General features: G+C 38.8%; 1 long non-coding RNA gene across 1 annotated transcript in view; it reads left to right on the forward strand.

Annotated features, from left to right (window-relative positions):
• Positions 1-10,016: 10,016 nt before the first annotated feature.
• Positions 10,017-19,226, forward strand: part of LOC129057759 (uncharacterized) — a 38,078-nt gene continuing 28,868 nt past the window's right edge. The window contains exon 1 of the long non-coding RNA XR_008522513.2: positions 10,017-10,259. This is a non-coding gene — a long non-coding RNA (uncharacterized LOC129057759). The remainder of the gene's footprint in view (positions 10,260-19,226) is intronic.

Genomic DNA, 19,226 nt, shown 5'->3' on the forward strand with positions numbered 1-19,226 from the left:
ATAGCATTAGGAGATATACCTAATGCTAAATGACGAGTTAATGGGTGCAGCACAGCAGCATGGCACATGTATACGTATGTAACTAACATGCACATTGTGCACATGTACCCTAAAACTTAAAGTATAATAATAAAAAAAAATATTAGGAATGTGAAATGCACCCATGCTTGTCTCATGTTTACCTTTATTTCCAAAATCTACAGCAGTCTTCATATATGAATATTTGATCAAAACATTTTTATTATATAATTAAATGAGAAAATTTGAAATACAATGTTCCTGAAGCATGGCAGAGATACAGAATACAATCCCCTTTCTCACCAACTTAATTTTGTTCAGTATTTGTGAAACTCTATAAAAATGTGTAATATTATTCAATGGGATGGATATAAAATATAATAAAATCACTTACATAATTAGTATAGTCAGGGATTCAAACTGCATTTTAGATATGTTTGCCTTCTAACATTACCTTGTTATTTTCATTTCAATAGGTAGAAATTGTGCTACACTAATCACTGTTAAAACTGAGTTTCTACATGGTAAATAAATTAGAATATATGTAAAGTCCCTAACCAAATTAGCAGGGAAGTAATATAGCAGTACATAGCCCATCGAGAAAAGCAAATAAAATCACTGGACAAGAGCCTTCTAGGAAAAATCAAAGTGATTACATGAAAAGCAGATGATGATGACAATGGTGATTAACCTGATAACTGTGTAGATAAAAGGAGGATAATATTACATAATAAAATAAGCTGTATTTTCACCTGTTTCCTATTGCTGGTTTCTGAAGTGAAGTTGGTGAATTTCCTAACAACCAAGGAGCAAACTCGGGACTGACAACATACTGGGAATGTAGTGGTTGGGAATGAGGATTGAGGGAAGGGATGCATTTGAGAGATGCTTTGATGAAAACCTTGCCTACTTCTTCACTTGTCAACCAGCCAAGTTCATGTTCACTCATGTATCAATCCATTATCACACTGCTATAAGGACATACCTGATACTGGATAATTTATAAAGGAAAGAGGTTTAATGGACTTATAGTTCTACATGGCTTGGGAGGCCTCACAATCATGGCAGAAGGTGAAGGAGGAGCAAAGACATGTCTTACATGGTGGCAGACAAGAGAGCATGTGCAGGGGGATAGTCTTTTGTAAAACCATCAGATCTCATGAGACTTATTCACTATCATGAAAACAGCACAGGAAAAACCCACCCCCATGATATAATTTCCTCCCACCAGGTTTCTCCCATGACACATAAGGATTATGGTGGCTACAATTCAAGATGAGATTTGGGTGGGGACACAGCCAAACCATATCAACTCACAAGTTGGGATTTTAGCAACATAAGCCCTCACATCTCTCAACAGTCTTTAAAAGCTAACTGCTTTATACATATTGATCACATTAAACCTCAGAACACTACTGGGTAGGTAGCAGTAGTATTTCTGTTTTATAAAGCAAGTCATAAGAATAACCATAAGTGGATTAAGAAAGCATAGGTTAGTTTTCCTAGGTTTCAGAGGCTTCACTAGAATAAAGCTTCATGAGTAAAGTCATGTACTTAGTCTTGATAAAATAGTGACTCTCATCTACCAACTTGGCATGTAGTGTATGCCCATATCTGTTAGTGACTTCTCTGTTTAAGTTGTGTTTCATTTGATGTGTCATTAGAAGTATAGACACAGAACCTTCTTCACATTTCACGTATCCTATGGAGTGCTGGCAGAAATGGAACATATGTTGGTACTTAGCAAAGAGAAGTGTATTAAGAGGCAATACCTTAAAACGGTGACCAATTAGTAAAAACATGAAAGACTGTGTCATTCCAGTCATTGCCTATTCATTAGAAAAATAAATATTAACATTAATATAAACAACTTATTAATGATAATACAAAAACCTTAACCCCATTAGAAAAGAAATATATGATACTCAGGCTCTTATGGACTAGGAACTAGGTAAAGTGCTTTATAAACATTATTTCATTTAGTCATGGCAATAAGCAGAATCACCTTTACCTCTGTTAAGATGCTATCTTCATGAATACCTGCGGTATTTTCTTTCAGTGCCTTTGAAGTCCAAAAAAGATGATTTTAGCATTCTGTGGAAAGTGAAACCGGAGTCTCTCCTCTTCCTGGATAATGCTCACAAACTGTTTGATATCGCTGCTGTACTGTCAAGAGATAACTCCTCCTTATTGTACAGGAGGTCAGACTGAAGTGGCTGGAATGCAGAGTAATGAGACTAACATTCCAAGGTCACTGTCCAGCTGCCTAATTCTTAAAACTTCTCCAGAAACCAGATGCAATTTCATGGCATTGATAAATAAATAAATCATGGGTAAAATTATTTTATTTTGTATCTCTTAAAAAGTATAATAAAGAGCCATTGCCATTGCTTTTCTTAAGTAATAACAGTTAAGATGCTTTCATGTATCAACAAGTCTAACTTATGACTTAGAATTTCTATTTAAATTTTGATCTTCCTTTCCTTAAAATTACATGCATAAAAATTAGCTGTCAGATTTCTTTTTTCCAGATGTATACAGTGATCCTCAAAGTCACTTAGAGCCTCATCGGCATGTGGTTTGCAAAGAGCAGTCACGGTTTTTACCATTTCCTTATACTTAGTGGGATTTGTGGGCTTTGAATGGTCACAATAATCAAATGAAGTTCTTAACTGCCAGAAAGAAAGCATAGGGGTCCAGCAAATTCCTCTGCAAAGATTACACATGAAGACCATATTTCACCAAAGCCTGTAAAGCACATAAATGAATGCATATTAATGCAATGGTTTTCCTATTTATTTCCTGATGGCACCAAAATTACATGGGCACATCTGCCATGTTTCTAAACTAATGACCAGGAACATCAATTAAATAAATAGACCAATGAGATAGGATGTTTCAGCCAACCCTGTTACACATTATGGATAGGAAGTGAAGGCTACTTAAAAATCCTTGAGATGGCCAGGCCTGGTGGCTCATGCTTATAATCCCAGCATTTTGGGAGGCCAAGGTGGGCAGATCACCTGAGATCAGGAGTTTGAGACCAGCCTAGCCAACATGGTGAAACCCCGTCTCTATTAAAAATACAAAAAAAAAATAAAAAATTAGCCAGGCATGGTGGTGCACACCTGTAATCCCGGCTACTCAGGATGCTGAGGCAGGAGAATTGCTTGAGCCTAGGAGGTGGAGGTTGCAGTGAGCCAAGATTGTGCCACTGCACTCTAGCATGGGTGAGAAAGCAAGACTCCATCTTAAAAAAAAAATCATCGAGATGACTGGACTAGCAAAATAGTGTTCTCTAAAACTGCATCTCACACAAATTTTAGGGGCAGGAAGCTAAACAATGGTCCTCCAACTCCTAGCATTGAGTGAGGGACCCATGCAATGCTTAAAAAAAATGTTGTCAGCACGCATGCACACATACACACACATACACACACACACACGTGGATGTGAAATGGAAATTTAGATGAGGCTGAAAGTGAAGGTAAGAGATAGGGTTTGGTGGGGCAGGGAAATTAGGATTCTTCATTAAATCTATGTTTATTCCAAGAGTGTGGAAAGACCCTTCTCAGTTGCAAGATTATGAACCCAAAGATCAAGTTCTCAAAGTTTTGTTGTATTGTGTATGTCAAGGACAGTCTTTCTCTGATGTACTCAGAAGATATAAATCATAAAAAGCTTTTTATCTAGTGAAAATACACTGTAGCATAATAATCCGTTATAACATCAGCCCTCTGGCATGGGAAAGCTTTTATACAATCAGAAAACATGCAATGAAAATAACAATCGAATGAAATCCCTTTACAAAATGTTTAAATGGCCCACCAGGTAACCAAATGTACCTGAAGCTTTAACTGTTTTCCCAGGAATATGGGGCCAACCACTGGTTATAAACTATTTTAGTAATTTGTAAGTTACCACACCAATATATTCTATTTGGATTACTTTATCTTCTCCATGATGAGTCATGGAATGCAGAACTTTTAATAATACAAGTTTCAGGACTCAGGAAAAACAAGGTAGTCATCCTGGTTTTCCATGAGCATGGGCTTAATTAACATTAGACTTATATCCTCTTCAATACCAGTTGTTTTTCCAAATTAAGTGCATAGCACTGATAAATGATGGGTATCATAGGTAATTTGACTTAGACTGTGGAATTTATTCAAATTGTATATTTAAACAATTTCACTATCAGCTGGCTTAACAAAGAAATCTGACAAACTATTTTTTGGTATTTAATTTTTTGTTCTACTTGGTTAGCAGCTTTATATAAGGTAATTTGGTTATTCTGTGGTTTATAATAACATAATAACCATAATTACACCACATAATTAGAATTGGAATTTTAGAAATCCCATACCATTTTGGAACATATATTAATATTATTCACAATAATATAACCTAAAGAAGATTGAATATCATTTGGCAATCTCACGTACCTAAACATGTTGAATAATTAAGTTTACCTCTTTTCTATATGTTTTCGGGGGCCCTCTGATTCATCCAAAAAGCCAGGCATTAGGAAAGACAATTTTGAAACTGACGTTTCATTTTTGGAAACCTGCTAACTATGTTAGAGGCTTAAAACACTCGATGTTATGAAATAGAATTCTAGATTACTATAAATTACTTATTTTGCCAAAATGATGACTCAAAAGGCAAAAACTTTTCATTAGCTTTTACTATTACATGAAAATCCTGATCAAAGCCAAATTTTACCCTTGAATTAGTTTAACAATGTTGTTTTCTTTCTCTCTTTCTTTTCTTTTTATTTATTTTTCTTTTTTGAGATGGAACTTCTCTCTTGTTGCCCATCCTGGAGTGCAATGGCATGACCTCTGCTCACCACAACTTCTGCCTCCTGGGTTAAAGCAATTCTCCTGCCTCAGCCTCCTGAGTAGCTGGGGTTAGAGGCATGCACCACCATGCCCAGCTTATTTTGTGTTTTTAGTAAAGATGGGGTTTCTCCATGTTGGTCAGGCTGGTCTCAAACTCCCAACCTCAGATGATCTGCCTGCCTCAGCTTCCCAAAGTGCTGGGATTAGAGGCATGAGCCACTGCACCAGGCCTAGTTTATTAATGTTAACCCCAATTTTTTAAATGAAACCTTATAGAGGATTCCATCTAATCTTAACCAATTTAACTTTGAGGTGAAGTCTTTACAAACCTTTTATAACCTTTTTGCTAAAGGACAGAAGAGTGTCTTAAGACAACCTTGCTATGTGTTTATTTCAATGCTCAATTTATGAAAATATCCTATAATACCCTTTTGAATTTAGTTAATGTTTACACATGGGAGTTTTGCAAGATTAATTTTTACAATCTTTCTATAACTTTCTTAAACCTTCAGCTTTCTTGTCTAATTAAAGACAATCCTTTATGACTAGGCAAAATTTACATTTTACGTTTCCTTGGCTTATAATATTTTACTAGAACACATTCTATTGTTTTTACACATCATACATGTAAATTCACTTTTAATAGTTTAAATTACATGTTATGATGGTAACTTTTATAAACTTTTAACTTTAGTGTGAAACCTGGTAACTTATTTTGATTACATATTAGGCACAGAGAAAGTCTTTTTCCAGCCTAATTAGGGATGTGGTTAATTTCATATGTCCCTGGGCCTTACCAAGTTGTAAAGCATGCAGTTTACAGCCTTGAAACACTTAGCAAACCTAGTGTCTGACTTATATGACTTAGACCACCTATTTAGATTTTGATGATATGTGTTTTACCAATGATCTCTTAAGACTATTTTATTTTTTGAATGATTAAAGTCACATAACATAAAAGGGATTACAGCTTTTATCTTTCCTTTAAAAAAATATTTGATTTAAGCACTTATTTTTATTTATTTATTTATTTATTTGTTTTTGAGATGGAGTCACCCAGGCTGGAGTACAGTGGCGTGATCTTGGATCACTCCAACCTCCGCCTCCCAGGTTCAAGCAATTCTCCTGCCTCAACCTCCTGAGTAGCTAGGATTATACATGCACGTCACCACCTGGCTAATTTTTTGTATTTTAGTAGAGACAGGGTTTCACTGTGTTGCCCAGGCTGGTCTCAAACTACTGAGCTCAGGCAATTCACCCGCCTCGGCCTCCCAAAGTGCTAGGATTACAGGTGTGAGCCACCTAAGTGCTTATTTTTTAAGCCAATTAATTATAACTTCCTTTTTATAGACATTACACACTATATATATATAGAGAGAGAGAGAGAGAGAAAGACAGACAGACAGACAGAAGATTTAGTGTTTGTAAGATTTTTTATTTCCAGTTCTTAATCGGATTACTGGCTTCAGGGTGGAGCGTTTGGAGGAACAGGGCCAGGAAAGCATGCATTTTTAGGGCTTAATAAGCAGGCACAGTGAAGCAAAGGCAGATCCCCAAAATTAAGTGTGCTATTTTATATTGGATCTTGGATTCCCAAAAGGAGGCAGATAGTAAGGGAGAAGACAGTGCATTGCTTCTACCATTCATTTCATTGCAAGGCAACCCAAAGCCAATCAATCAATTTTGTAATTAGCCCATCCATCATGGAAGTCTCATCTCTTAATAGGTGGTGGGGATGTTTCCATATTTTTCAGATGGCCAAAACCATGCTTCTTCAATTCAAATGTGCAAAGAGTTAAGTATCCCTTCATAGTTACCGTTAGCCAACCCTTAAAGTATATTTTCTACCTAGTTAATACACACCAAAGTTCTCTCGTAATGCAAAGTAATTTCTGATGCCCCAAAACCTTAAAACCATCAGATAACACAATCCAAAACAGAACAGAGCCTTTGATGTTGAGAGGGATCTATTCACTTTTAATTCTTGAGGTTTCATGAGGAAGACAGGGGTTTTTTTCCCAAATTGGGATCTGTGGCACCTCCTCTGTTTTCCCAAGGAGTCCCTGGTTACCAGAAGTTACCTTGGGGCCTTCCATTTGCATTAAGAATGGCAAGAAATAATTCAGTTGACTGAGAAGAAAAAAAACACAAAACTTTTTTTTCCAGAAAAACAAGATTCTAGAAGAGAAAAACATAAAAAGGCCTTTTAAATATACCTATAACTTAGATATCCACTTTTAATTATGCTGAGCACTCTTTAAAAAAATCATTTAAAATCCCTTGTTACTTGACTTAAGTCACACCAACTAGTTAAGATTTTCGGCTTTTGAACTTTATAAAAAGTACCCTCACAGGTGAAACCAACAAGGCTTAATTAGTTTATGACTTACCTGCGAGTGTACAAGGTATTTTCAAAGGAGAGGATAAGCAGCTTTTGAAACCGTCATTGCAAAATTGTGACTGAGACAGTGAAAGAGATCCAACCCAACAAACTCCATCTTGCTTTCTGCCGTCAAGATGTCCTTGCCTATCCCTGGGCGTAGGCTGAACTAACTCTGGGAGGAGGCTGGTTTACAGTTTACAGTCCAAAACAAATATGATAATAGCCCCTCCCTAACATATACTTCCCTCTTGCCTGGGGAACAGATAATGAAACTAGCCACAAGATTAGAGACCATGGCTTAGGAGTCACACAGATGAAGGCTATAAGATTTTGACCCTCCCTAAACTACTCTCAAGATCTGTGCTTAAGATATCTTGCAAACCTTACACTTAATGGATCAGCTGGGACCACCCAGATTGATAAACTGGCTTATCTGATTTTGTAGCCCCCTCCCAGGAACTGACTAAGCACCAAAAGACAGCTGCCATTGTAAAATGGTTGAGACTAAAAGTATTGCCACGTGATTACAGGTCATGTTCCCAAGGACATGAAACCAGATGGAGGTCTGTGGCCAAATTTGTTACTGACCACTTTCTTGGATTGGCTTGAACAGCAAACATATGGGGTCCTAGGCCTGCATTCTATCCTAAGGTACCCTTTCTTTTGACAGAACTGTACAGAAAGACACACAAAGCACACCAGATTGGCTATAGCTTAACAACAACCTCACAAATACTTTTTCATTAATTAAAACTTTACAGAGGAGATAAACAGTGACTTTTACTTTTCATTTAACCAGTCTGCACAGAGAGAAAGAGGCCAGAGACTGGTAAGAATTTTTCACCCTTTTGCAAGCATGTCAGGTTTCTGGGTTCTCTCCGAGTGGCCCTAGTGACCCTGCTGGACTGTATGCAAACAAACACATTGCCATGAATTAAAAATATTTACAAACATTTTACAAATTTTGGAGAAATTAGGCAAAGAGAGAGAAATATGACTTAAATTCTATTTTTAAATTCTATTTATGAGTATACTGAACACACTTAAAGTATCAGGAAGCCTAAATCCAAATAGTTTAAGGTTAAAAGGCTAGTGTGCTCCATTAATTCCTCTGGCCCCAACAAAGGTAGCTTAGGAATTCCAGATAAATGGAAGAAATAATGACTTCACTAAGAGATTTAAGTATGAAAAAGTTAATTAGCCAAATGTCTCCAATTCCCTATTAGATTTTAAAGAATGTTTTATCATCCAAAATTTTCCTCATCTTTCTCCTCTACTTAATGGTTCCTTATTACGTTGTTCCATAAATAATATTTTAAAATCTGTAATTTGAACTAACTATTGGATAACTTCCAAATTAGACAAAATTAATTTTTCTCTGTAATAATATAACCCTTTTTGGCACATTTTGTATACAGAATTACATGTTAACTAGAATTCTTATCCCAAAACTTTAGTTAAACCTGAAAAAGCAAGAAGTCTTGAGATAACATTTTCACAATTTTAGAAGCATATTTCCCCATATTCCAAACCTTTCCTAATCAGAAATGACCCAGATATTAAATGAATGTCAAAAATAACTTCAACATTTTAATTTACACAAAAGTTTACGTAAAACATTTATTGTTGGAGGCTGAAAGAATGAGGGTCATGACCAACTCGGTATACCACTGGAGGCTATATGAGCAAACAGCAAACTGTTCTCATGAATGCAGGATGTTGGCAAGCTGACAACTGCATCTGCTGCCAGAAGGAATGCTGAAGGCATTCATGCCCCAGGGGCAGTGTTCCTTGTGGTTATCTATAGGAACATCTGGAGCCTGTTGTATAAAGAAAACAATTATGTGAGCCTTTGATAAATCAAGCAGATGACGAACCATTACCTCTTCCTCCCTGTTGATTCTACCTAATAAATATGAAGGTTGTAGAAGCTCAGGGCCCTTGTTCCCTAGAAGCAAGGAGCCCCTGACTCCTTCTTTAAAACAGATCCTTTTGTCTTTGTCTTCATATCTACGTTTGTCCTCCTTCGTTCAGTCCCGAACTGACAGCCAGAATTTATCCCATTCATTGTACTAAATTCTTCCACTTTTAATGAGGGAGACACGAGACAGCAATCAACATATGTAAAATGAACATTGATTCTCTCTGAAAAGGGGAAACAACTCGAAGCAGGGAAGGGGCTTGGGGGCTTCCAGGTCATAGGCAGGAGGAAGAAAAATGGTTGCATTCTTTTGAGTTTCTGATTAACCTTTCCAAAGGAGGCAATCAGATATGCATTTATTTCAGTGAGCAGAGGAGTGACTTTGAATAGAATGGAAGGCAGGTGTTAGAAATGCTTGTTTCCTGGTGCCACAAAGAAATAGCACCGAACATAAATTTAATTCTCTCAGCAAGGCCATTTTTACTTTCTGCAAAAAGGGTGCTCATCACAGATGGAACAATGGTGAGAGCCGACTTGAACAAAGGAAAAGCAGACAATTTATCCCTTACACATTTGGGTTGTCCTTACTGCTGTGTCCTGCATCCATTGGCTGGTGCTGGACCTCACAGTCCTAAACTGATCGCTGATTTGCTAATAACCTAAAATTTTCCTAAACAGGTAAGTGCAAGGGAGAATAAAGCAGGAGAGGAAGTTGCTTATGAAAGGCTTAAGGAAGCAATAACATTTCCAGATAAGGAAGGGGCATAAGCTATGAGCTAAGACTTGCCTGGGCCTGCCAAGACATGCCTGACTAAGACAAAGCAACTAACTGGGCCAAAGTGTAAGAACTAATAGTTGATAGGAGGCTTTAGAGTAAGAAGCTATTATTTCTAGTGTCTGTTATTTTATTTTTAAACCAAGACAAGCTTTGAAGAGGAACTTTTCTACTTCCTACAATTTCCTCTTATTTTACTTTATAGTTCCTCTTCAAACTTGTTTAACATGTCTTGGCTTAGTTGTTTTGATTAACTCCTGGATGTACAGTACAACATAACACCTAAGAAGAAGGACTATACTTATAGTTGTTATAGAGGTAAGAATTGAGGCTATGCTTTTTTTTTTTTTTTTTTTCTTTTTCTGGTTGATGAAATGCCAGGGTAGAAGGGATAGTCAATTGAACTAGGGCATAAGTACTGCTCTAATTATTTGGCAGAGTGTCCAGTAAAGGTCCTCCATAATACCACCATATATCCTCTTTGGGATGAATAACAGCAGACTGATGGGTCAGCTCTTGGAAGTGCCTAACTTCACTGCATCCTGTTAAGTCTCCAAGGAATGCCAAAATTTTCCCCTTCTCATTGGAGACACGAGGTAAAATTGGACTTGGAAGATGAAGGCTGGATGGCCCTCGGGGGCTGACCTGCAGGGTGTTGAACTTCAGGAAATAGCAGAGAAAGAGCTTGGCACAATTTGTTATTCCAGGCAGTGGAATCTTGAAAAAGAGCTACGGTGCAATCCATGTCTGCTTGGTTTGAGGACCATCCCAGTCGAAAAGGGACAATCTGGGCCTCTGGCCTACTGTGTGCACAAGTGTAACAGTTGCTTTTATTTAGAATGCAGATGGAATATTTAATCCATTTTAGCCAGGCATTTACATCCTGATATCCTGTCTTAATTGTTATTGTTTGCTTTAGGTATTTTACTTTTGCTATAGAGACTTTGGTCTTGTCAATCTCTAGAAGGTATAATGAAATAGGCGTTAAAAGTAATAACTTGAGATGAGTTAGATCTAGATATATTAATAATAATAAGATAGGAAGTAGTTAAAGGGAAGAAAAGATAGCTAGATTATGTTTTCTTAGCTTTAACTCGGTAGAGCTTGACCCTGGAACAATGACCCATGACTCTGATGGTGATGACACTTTATTGACTTGGGTATGATGTGTCCATCCTTTTCTGCTGTGTGAACGGCAGTCTTGGTGGTTAGCAGCACAAGGTAGGGTCCTTCCCAGGCTGACTCAAGTTTCCCGTTTCCACCCTTTTGATGAGGACGTGGTTCTCAGGCTGGTGCTGGTTTACTGGAAATTTTAGGGGTGGTACCTGTGCTAAAAGACTTTTAGTTTTGAGGGAAGGGAAAGTGGAAGACAGACCAAGTATATAATTTTTAGTAAATTGATCCTTTGTTTTAAATGTGGGGACATCAGCAGTGGACTTTATACTCCCCAGTGCCTTCTTGCTGAGAGATTTCCTTTTCCTTAGTTTTACTTATGTCGTCTCTGAGGGACCCTTTGGGGCTCCTTGATGTAGCTGGAACAAGATTTCCTTTATAAAGCATTTGGATAACATTTTTTAACCTTTTAATGTAGGTAAAAATCCACATTCTTATGCCTCCTTAAAATCCTTTTACCAAAAGTATATTTTACTTTCCTTACACACCTTGCACATAAACTGTTTCTTCAATAGTTTTACATTCAGGAGGCCTAATTTCTTTTAAATTATACAACATTTCTTGCATAAATTCCCTTTTATAACTTTTCATGACTTTCACAGACAATCTTTGACATGCCTTAACTTTCTGACTTGTTGTAAACATCCTTTTCTTTAAAGAACCAGTTAATTTATTTTAGGACAATAATTTACCATATGACATTCTTTTTACATAAATTCTCCTCCCCCCACTACCTTTTTTTTTTTTAAAGATGATAGCCATTCTTTTCCAAAGCGAACTTCCTTCATGTTTGTGGACTAGACTGCCTAAGGCCATAAGATTAGAAGTTAGGATGAATACATGTTACACTGTTAACTTTTAGCAAATTTTACTTTTGTTGAAAACTTTGTGTTTTGGATTTTAATTATCCTTTGCAATTAATAAGACATCGTTTAGTCCAAATTAACTTAGAATTGGTATAGATGGTTCCTTCCTTGTTCTGTGATTACTTTAAGGCTTGGCTGAGTGCAAACAGCTCACACATTTGAGCAGACCAGTTATTAGGCAATTTTCCTAACTTCATTTCTACAAGAGTTTCCCTATCAGTTACTGGATACCCATAGGGTCTTCTTCCCTCAGTCACCCAGGAGAAACCATCTATCGTCCTGCCCTGAAGGGAGTTCCTCCTAGGTCTGGTCAGACCTCTGTATGGTCATTAATTAAGGTTTAGATCCCCTGTTAGAAAACCTGCTGAGTTAAGGGAATTATCAGTGGTTAATGTTAAATCATCTTTTTCTAACAGAATAGCCTCATACTTTAAGGTTCTTGAGTCAGTAAGCTACTTTTTTGCTTTTGTTGACTTAGGATAGTTCTGACCTGGTGAGGTGTGCTCATAATGGGGTTTCCTAGTCATTTTTCTACTTTCTTCTGTTAGCAAAGCAGTTGCCACTACAGATTGAATGCATTTGGGCCATCCGTGGGTTACTGGGTTAAGAATTTTTGATAGGAAGGTTATCATAGAATTTTTGATTGTCTGTGGTCTCCATGCTTTCAGGCTACACCCTTGTTTATACTGACAACAAGGTGGAATGGCTGCTTAAGGAGGGTAAAGCTAGGGCAGGGGCAGTTCAAACTAATAGATGTTTTAACCTTTCCACCTGTTGGATTTCTGGTAATCACCAAATGAGGAGGGGGTTTTTCCAGTCTTGCATGAGCTTTTTGTATAAGGGTTTTGTTTTTAGGGCATAAGAGTCTATCCATAGACGACAGTATCTGCCTAATCTTAAAGTTCTTGTTTAGTCCCCGGCAGAGGAAAGGATATGATGCCTTTAATCCATTCAAGCTCAATTAACCATTTACCTTTGCTAATTAAATGACTTATTCTAATATTTGACTAAATAAATTTGAAGACTCCATAAACCCTTGGGGTCAGAATGTCTATTGGTATTGCTATTTTTGACTGGAGTGAGGGTCTTCACACTCAAAAGTAAATAGGTCCCAGTTGTCCTCTGCTAATGGACAAGTCCAGAAGGCATCTTTTAAATATATTACCATAATGACAGGGTGGGTAGTTTGGACTATCTGATTAATAGCTTGAAGGTCTTGCACTCACCGGTGTGGTGTGACCCATCTGGCTTCTTCACAGGCAGTACTGGAGTGTTATAGGGTCAAGGAGAAGACTTTCAATTATCAATTATAGGTTTTTAATTTACCCTAGCTTTTAAAGGAATAGGGTACATTGCTTTCTCTTTACTACTTCTCTCTCTTTCTCTCTCTCTCTCTCTCTCTCTGTCTCTCTCTCTTTGACTCCCTCTTTGTCTCTCTGTCTCTTTCTCTCACTTCTAAGATTTTTTTTTTCTTCCTTTGAGTCTCCTGGCATTACTCTTTCATACCCTTTATATTGCCTGGAGAGTGGGGGTCTGTGTTCTTTATAGGTTTTGGCCTGCTGGGTACTTAGGTTGGTAGTGAGTGGACTCTTGGGATGATTCCAAAGAGGCAGGGTTATAAAGAGGAGGACAACAAGGATAGGAGAAGGGTCTGGGACAGCAGCTGCTTTTTCTTGTTTTTGGTCCTTTCATTATCCTTCTAATATATTAACATACACCCTAAAGAACTATTAGAAGAAATCTGATAACCTTCACCTTTCCCTGAGTCATCTTTACTCCCTGTCCTTGTTTTACTAGAAATGTTTCCCATGTTGGGTACTGGTCAGGTTCAATATCGTGAAATTAGTGGAAGGCTCAACCCCTCAAACCAGGGATGTCTTGCCTTGCCTGCCCCAGAAACCTCAACCCCTTAAACCAGGGATGTCTTGCTTTGCCTGGCCTGGGAGATTGACCTGTTTCCTCACTTTCCCCCTCTGAACGTCCCTCACACACTTCTCACTCATGTTGTCCTCTCTGGCTGCTCCCCAGAGGGAAAATTAGGCCCCTGTTAGTGTTGGCATGCTGTTACAAATCCCACAACAGGATCCGCCCTAAGCAATACAAGGTAGCTACAAAACTGCAGAGAGGACCCACTCACTCTGTCCATCAGTAGGACTTGTCACTATCCACACAAACAACACCACAAGCAGGGTTGTCTGTGATCATTCATGTGCACCCACATTCAGCCCTCCAGAATCTGACCGCCAAGAAGTACTTTACTGGCTCCTGCGGCTTTTCCTTCCTTGTTCTGTGCAGAGTTGTTTCCACGGTATGTGAGAATCCTTTACCCCAGGTTGCTGGCCAGTCTCTTTCCAAATTGCTGACAGTGTGGGTTTATGTGTCACACCAGGTGGGTCTTGATTCCTCACCCCTGAGGCCACTGAAACAAGGTGATGAGACACCTCATCAAGAGAGAGGACTAGAGACCACCGCCAGAGGAGAATGGGTCCCCATACGGATTGCCACCAAAATTGTCAAAATTGTTCCATCTGCGGGGAGCACCCTTTCTGCAGAAAATAAAAATGGCCTCATGGAGAAATCCTTTATCTCCGTGCTGACTTTTCTTCATGGCACTGATTATCTATTTCTAACAGCAGGTTTCTCTAAGCATTCCCAGCTTGAATTTTCCCTTCAACTTAGTGATTTTGGAGGCCCAAAATATTTTTATTTCATAAATTACTCTCATTCATCCAAACAAAACACACAAACCAAGATCATTTTGTTTTTGCTGGGTGTATAGTTTTACAACCTTCTCTGCCAAACACTGAAATGTTAAAATATCTAGCAAAGACAAACATAAAATTCAGACAAAATGTGTGCTGACAATTCTGAAGGCATTTCTATTTTTATTCTACCAATAATCGTAAAGCCAGCTTGCTTAGTAAAGTTATACTTAAGTCAGGTGAACTTGCAAATTGCTTAGACTTATTTATTTAATTTTTTTGCACTCTTTTACTTATAAACCAATTTGTGCTCACAACATGTAACAGTAAGTGTACATACAAACAAATACATTTAGACATGTATATACACTCATAAACAAAGATCCAATAGCTTGGAACCTTAGCCATGGGATAGCAACACAAGCTTACAGATTTTACCTAGTTTGTGCCAATAGATAATCTAATAAAGGCTGTGAACCAAAATTACAGGTAAAGCAGCCTCCATGGCAGTTTGATTTTTAAAGGCCAAACCTCCCTTTTAAAGGCCACCTATGAAGGGGAAAATTTACATCTCAAAGTTACAGAACTTAGATCTAAACAATAGCATGGTTTGTTACATAAACTTTAAGCCATTGTCCTCCCCATAGAGTTCCTAGTGGTTTCTTACAAATGGGAGATTTTCTTTAAAGATGTAAATTTCTTTTACAAACAGTTTAAAAGACTGATTTAGTTTGATAGGTAGTCTTTTAACTTGGCTTGTTCCTTAATTAGATTACTAGCTTCAGGGTAGAGCCCTTTAAGGAACACTATCAGGAAAGTTTTAGGGCCAAAACATGCAAAGAGCCAAGTAGTTCCCTGTAGTAATAACCACTTGTAAACAACACTGCTGTCTGCTACGTCTAACACTGTAGCGCTCATGACTAAAAGCCACTATACACCAGAGTCAAGTCCTCCCACAATACCAAGCATTTTCTCATAGCTCTGAAAAGCCAAAGCAATGAAGTAACATAATAACAAAGACCGCAGAGCCTTAGACCTAAGGGGAATCTGTCTGCTTACAATGCTTGGGATTCCCTGAGGAAAAACACGTTCCTCTAAACAACAGAGTCTTTAGCGCATTTCTTTTTCCTAAGGGATCCCAGGCTGTCAGAAATTTCATTTTTTAAGGTTTGTCTGTCCTGTGGCATCAAGGTGTTACAGGTAGTTAGACACACATGAGCAGGGCAGGAGAGGGCTCTTCCCCCACCCACTAGGAATGTCAAATGATCATTGGGTATGGTTCGACAGTTATCACATTGCCTCCCTAAAAATGATAATTTGGCAGCTGGTGCCAGGGAGAGACAATCTCCTGATGGTCCACAGCTGCCACATTAAAGTGTTAATTAAATGGAGGCACCAGAGAGGGGCAACTTCCTGGGCATGTGCATTAAGAGACAAAATGGCAAGAGTATGAACTTCGGGGGGTATACCACTGGAAAGGGAAGAAAGTCTCACATGGGCATGCATACAATTTCCAAAACACACTGCCCATGCTCATGCCTAAAGCCTAAGAAGGGCACTGTGCATGACGGCAGCCCACCCTAAGCAAAGAATCATGGGAAAGGGGTGCAAGATGCCAGGAGAGCGTCAGCATATAAAGTCATAGGATGAAGGTTAAATGTTCGCAATGCTCGCTTGGGTGCCTTCCAAGTGCACCTTCCTTTCTTTCATGTTCTAAAGCTTTTTCATAAATGTTTACTCCTACTCTGAAACTTGCCTCGGTCTCTGTGTTTTTCTGCCTCATGCCCCTCACTCAAATTCTTTTTTCTGGGCAAGCAAGAATTGAGGTTGCTGCAGACACATATGGATTCACCACCAGTAACTTAGTGACCTTTCATCCCTAACAAAGGGTTGTAAGAGGAAGGAGAGGCAGATAGAAGCAAATGGAGAAACAGATAAGATTCAGTTGACTGAGATGTTTTACAGAGAAAGAAAAAGGGTCTTAAAAGAATACCTATGCATGCATGAATAGCCCAAATGTCAGTTTTAACAAAGTCGACTTTTGTCTATAGAGTTTTTTAAGAATAACATTTTCATAGTTGTAATTCCTACTCAAGCAATTTTATTCTGCTTCTGCTGCTACCTGGGCTCCAGCACCAACCAAGCAGCCCACAGAAGCAACTATCCACTGCAGTAGCCGCTGGCTGCCAATCTTACTGCATGTGCTGTCTCTCAGCTAACAATAACTGAGAACAGGAGTGCAGGTGACTCTAAACACTTCACATTTTCAGGGCATCTCCATACTCACCCACAAGCATTCGAAAGGTGAGCCATGCCACTTAACATCGAAGTGGCTGCCACCTGGGATTTTGCCTAAAAATGCCTCAGATTGTTGTGCACTTCTTGGTCTCTCAGTTCCTGGCTAGTGCCTGCCACATGTTTCACAGTTGGTGCATCTACGGAATTGAGCTTTAGGGCCCAAGGAAGCTGAGAGGGCAAAGAAAGAGGGTGATAAATCCAATTTCTTAGTAAAGAACATTTAATAGAGATTTACGAAGCGATGTGTCTTTTGGTCAGCGATGAGATGAGATGGTGGATCCCTGCCTTTTTATTATTTTTCATGTTGGAAGCTTTATGTAGTGAATTGAGATCTTTCATGTTTCATAATGTAGGCATTTAATTTTATAAAAATCTCACTAATTACTACTTTAGTTGCATCCCATACATGCGGCTGTGTTGCGTTTTTTCTTTTCCACTAAGTACAAAATAAAATGAATTTCCTGGGCAATTTCATCCTTGATCTAGTTATTATTTAGAAGTATATTGCTTAATTTACAAGTACTCAGGAAATTTCTAGATAGCTCTTTATTATTGGTTTCTAATTTAACTCCATGTGAACAGAGTATAAATTCAATTATTAAAAACTTGTTGCATCAGGCATGGTGGCTGACATAGTTTGCTTGTGACCCCATGGAAATCTCATCTTGAATTGTAACTCCCACAATTCCCAGCTGTCATGGAAAGAACCTTGTGGGAGGTAATTGAATTGTAAGGCTGGGTCTTTCCTGCGCTGTTCTCATGATAGTGAATAAGTCTCACAAGATCTGATGGTTTTAAAAATAGGAGTTTCCCTGAACAGGCTCTCTCTTTGCCTGCTGCCATTCATGAAAGACATGACTTGCTCTGCCTCACCTTCTGCCATGATTGTGAGGCTTCCCCAGCCACATGGAACTGTAAGTCCATTAAACCTTTTTTTTTTTTTTGTAAATTGCCTGGCTATATCTTTATCAGCAGGATGAAAATGGACTAATACAGTAAATTGGCACCAGTAGAGTGGGGTGCTGCTGAAAAGACACCCAAAAATATGAAAGCGGCTTTGGAATCGGGTAACAAGCAGAGGTTGGAATAGTTTGGAAGGCCCAGGAGAAGACAGGAAAATGTGGAAAATTTGGAACTTCCTAGAGACTTGTTGAATGGCTTTGAACAAAATGCTGATAGTAATATGCACAAGGAAATCCAGGCTGAGGTGATCTTAGATGGAGATGAGGAACTTGTTGGGAATTGGAGTTAAGTGACCCTTGCTACGTTTTAGCAAAGAGACTGGCAGCATTTTTCCCCTGCCCTAGAGATTTGTGGAACTTTGAACTTCCAAGAGATGATTATCTGGTGGAAGAAATTTCTAAGCAGCAAAGCATTCAAAATGTGACTTGGGTGCTGTTAAAGGCATAAGGAAAACAGAGCATAAAAGTTTGAAAAATTTGCAGCCTGACAATGCATTGGAAAAGAAAATTCCATTTTCTGAGAAGGAATCCAAGCCCACTGAAGAAATTTGCATAAGTAATGAGGACCCAAATGTTATTCCCCAAGACAATGGGGAAAATTTCTCCAGGGCATGTCAGAGGTCTTCACAGCAGCCCCTCCCATCAAAGGCCTGGACGTCTAGGAGAAAAAAAGTGGTTTTTGTGAGCAGGGCCCAGAGTCCCTGTGCTGTGTGCAGCCTACAGATATGGTGCCCTGTTTCCCAGCCACTCCAATCGTGGCTGAAACACGCCAAAGTAGACCTCAGGCCATGGCTTCAGAGGATGCAAGCGTCAAGCCTTGGCAGCTTCCATGTGGTGTTGAGCCTGCCAGAGCATAGAAGCCAAGAATTGGGGTTTGGGAACCTCTGCCTAGATCTCACAGGATGAATGGAAGCACCTGGATGTCCAGGCAGAAATTTGCTGCAGGGGCAGGGCTGTCATGGAAAACCTCTGCCAGGGCAGTGTGGATGACAACTTGCACCATGTACCTGGAAAAGCCACAGAAACTCAATGCCAGCACATGAAGGCAGCCAGGAGAGAGGCTATACCCTGCAAAACCCATGTTAACCCAGCTCTTGTATCAGCATGACCTGGGTGTGAGACATGGAGTCAAAGGAGATCATTTTTGAGCTTTAAATTTGACTGCTTCATTTGGATATTGGACTTGCATGGGACCTGTGGCCCCTTTGTTTTGGCCAACTTCTTTCATTTGGAATGGCTGTATTTACCTGATGCCTGTACCCCCATTGTATCTAGGAAGTAACT

This window comes from Pongo abelii, chromosome 12 (genome assembly GCF_028885655.2).
Source record: "Pongo abelii isolate AG06213 chromosome 12, NHGRI_mPonAbe1-v2.0_pri, whole genome shotgun sequence".
NCBI lineage: Eukaryota > Metazoa > Chordata > Mammalia > Primates > Hominidae > Pongo > Pongo abelii.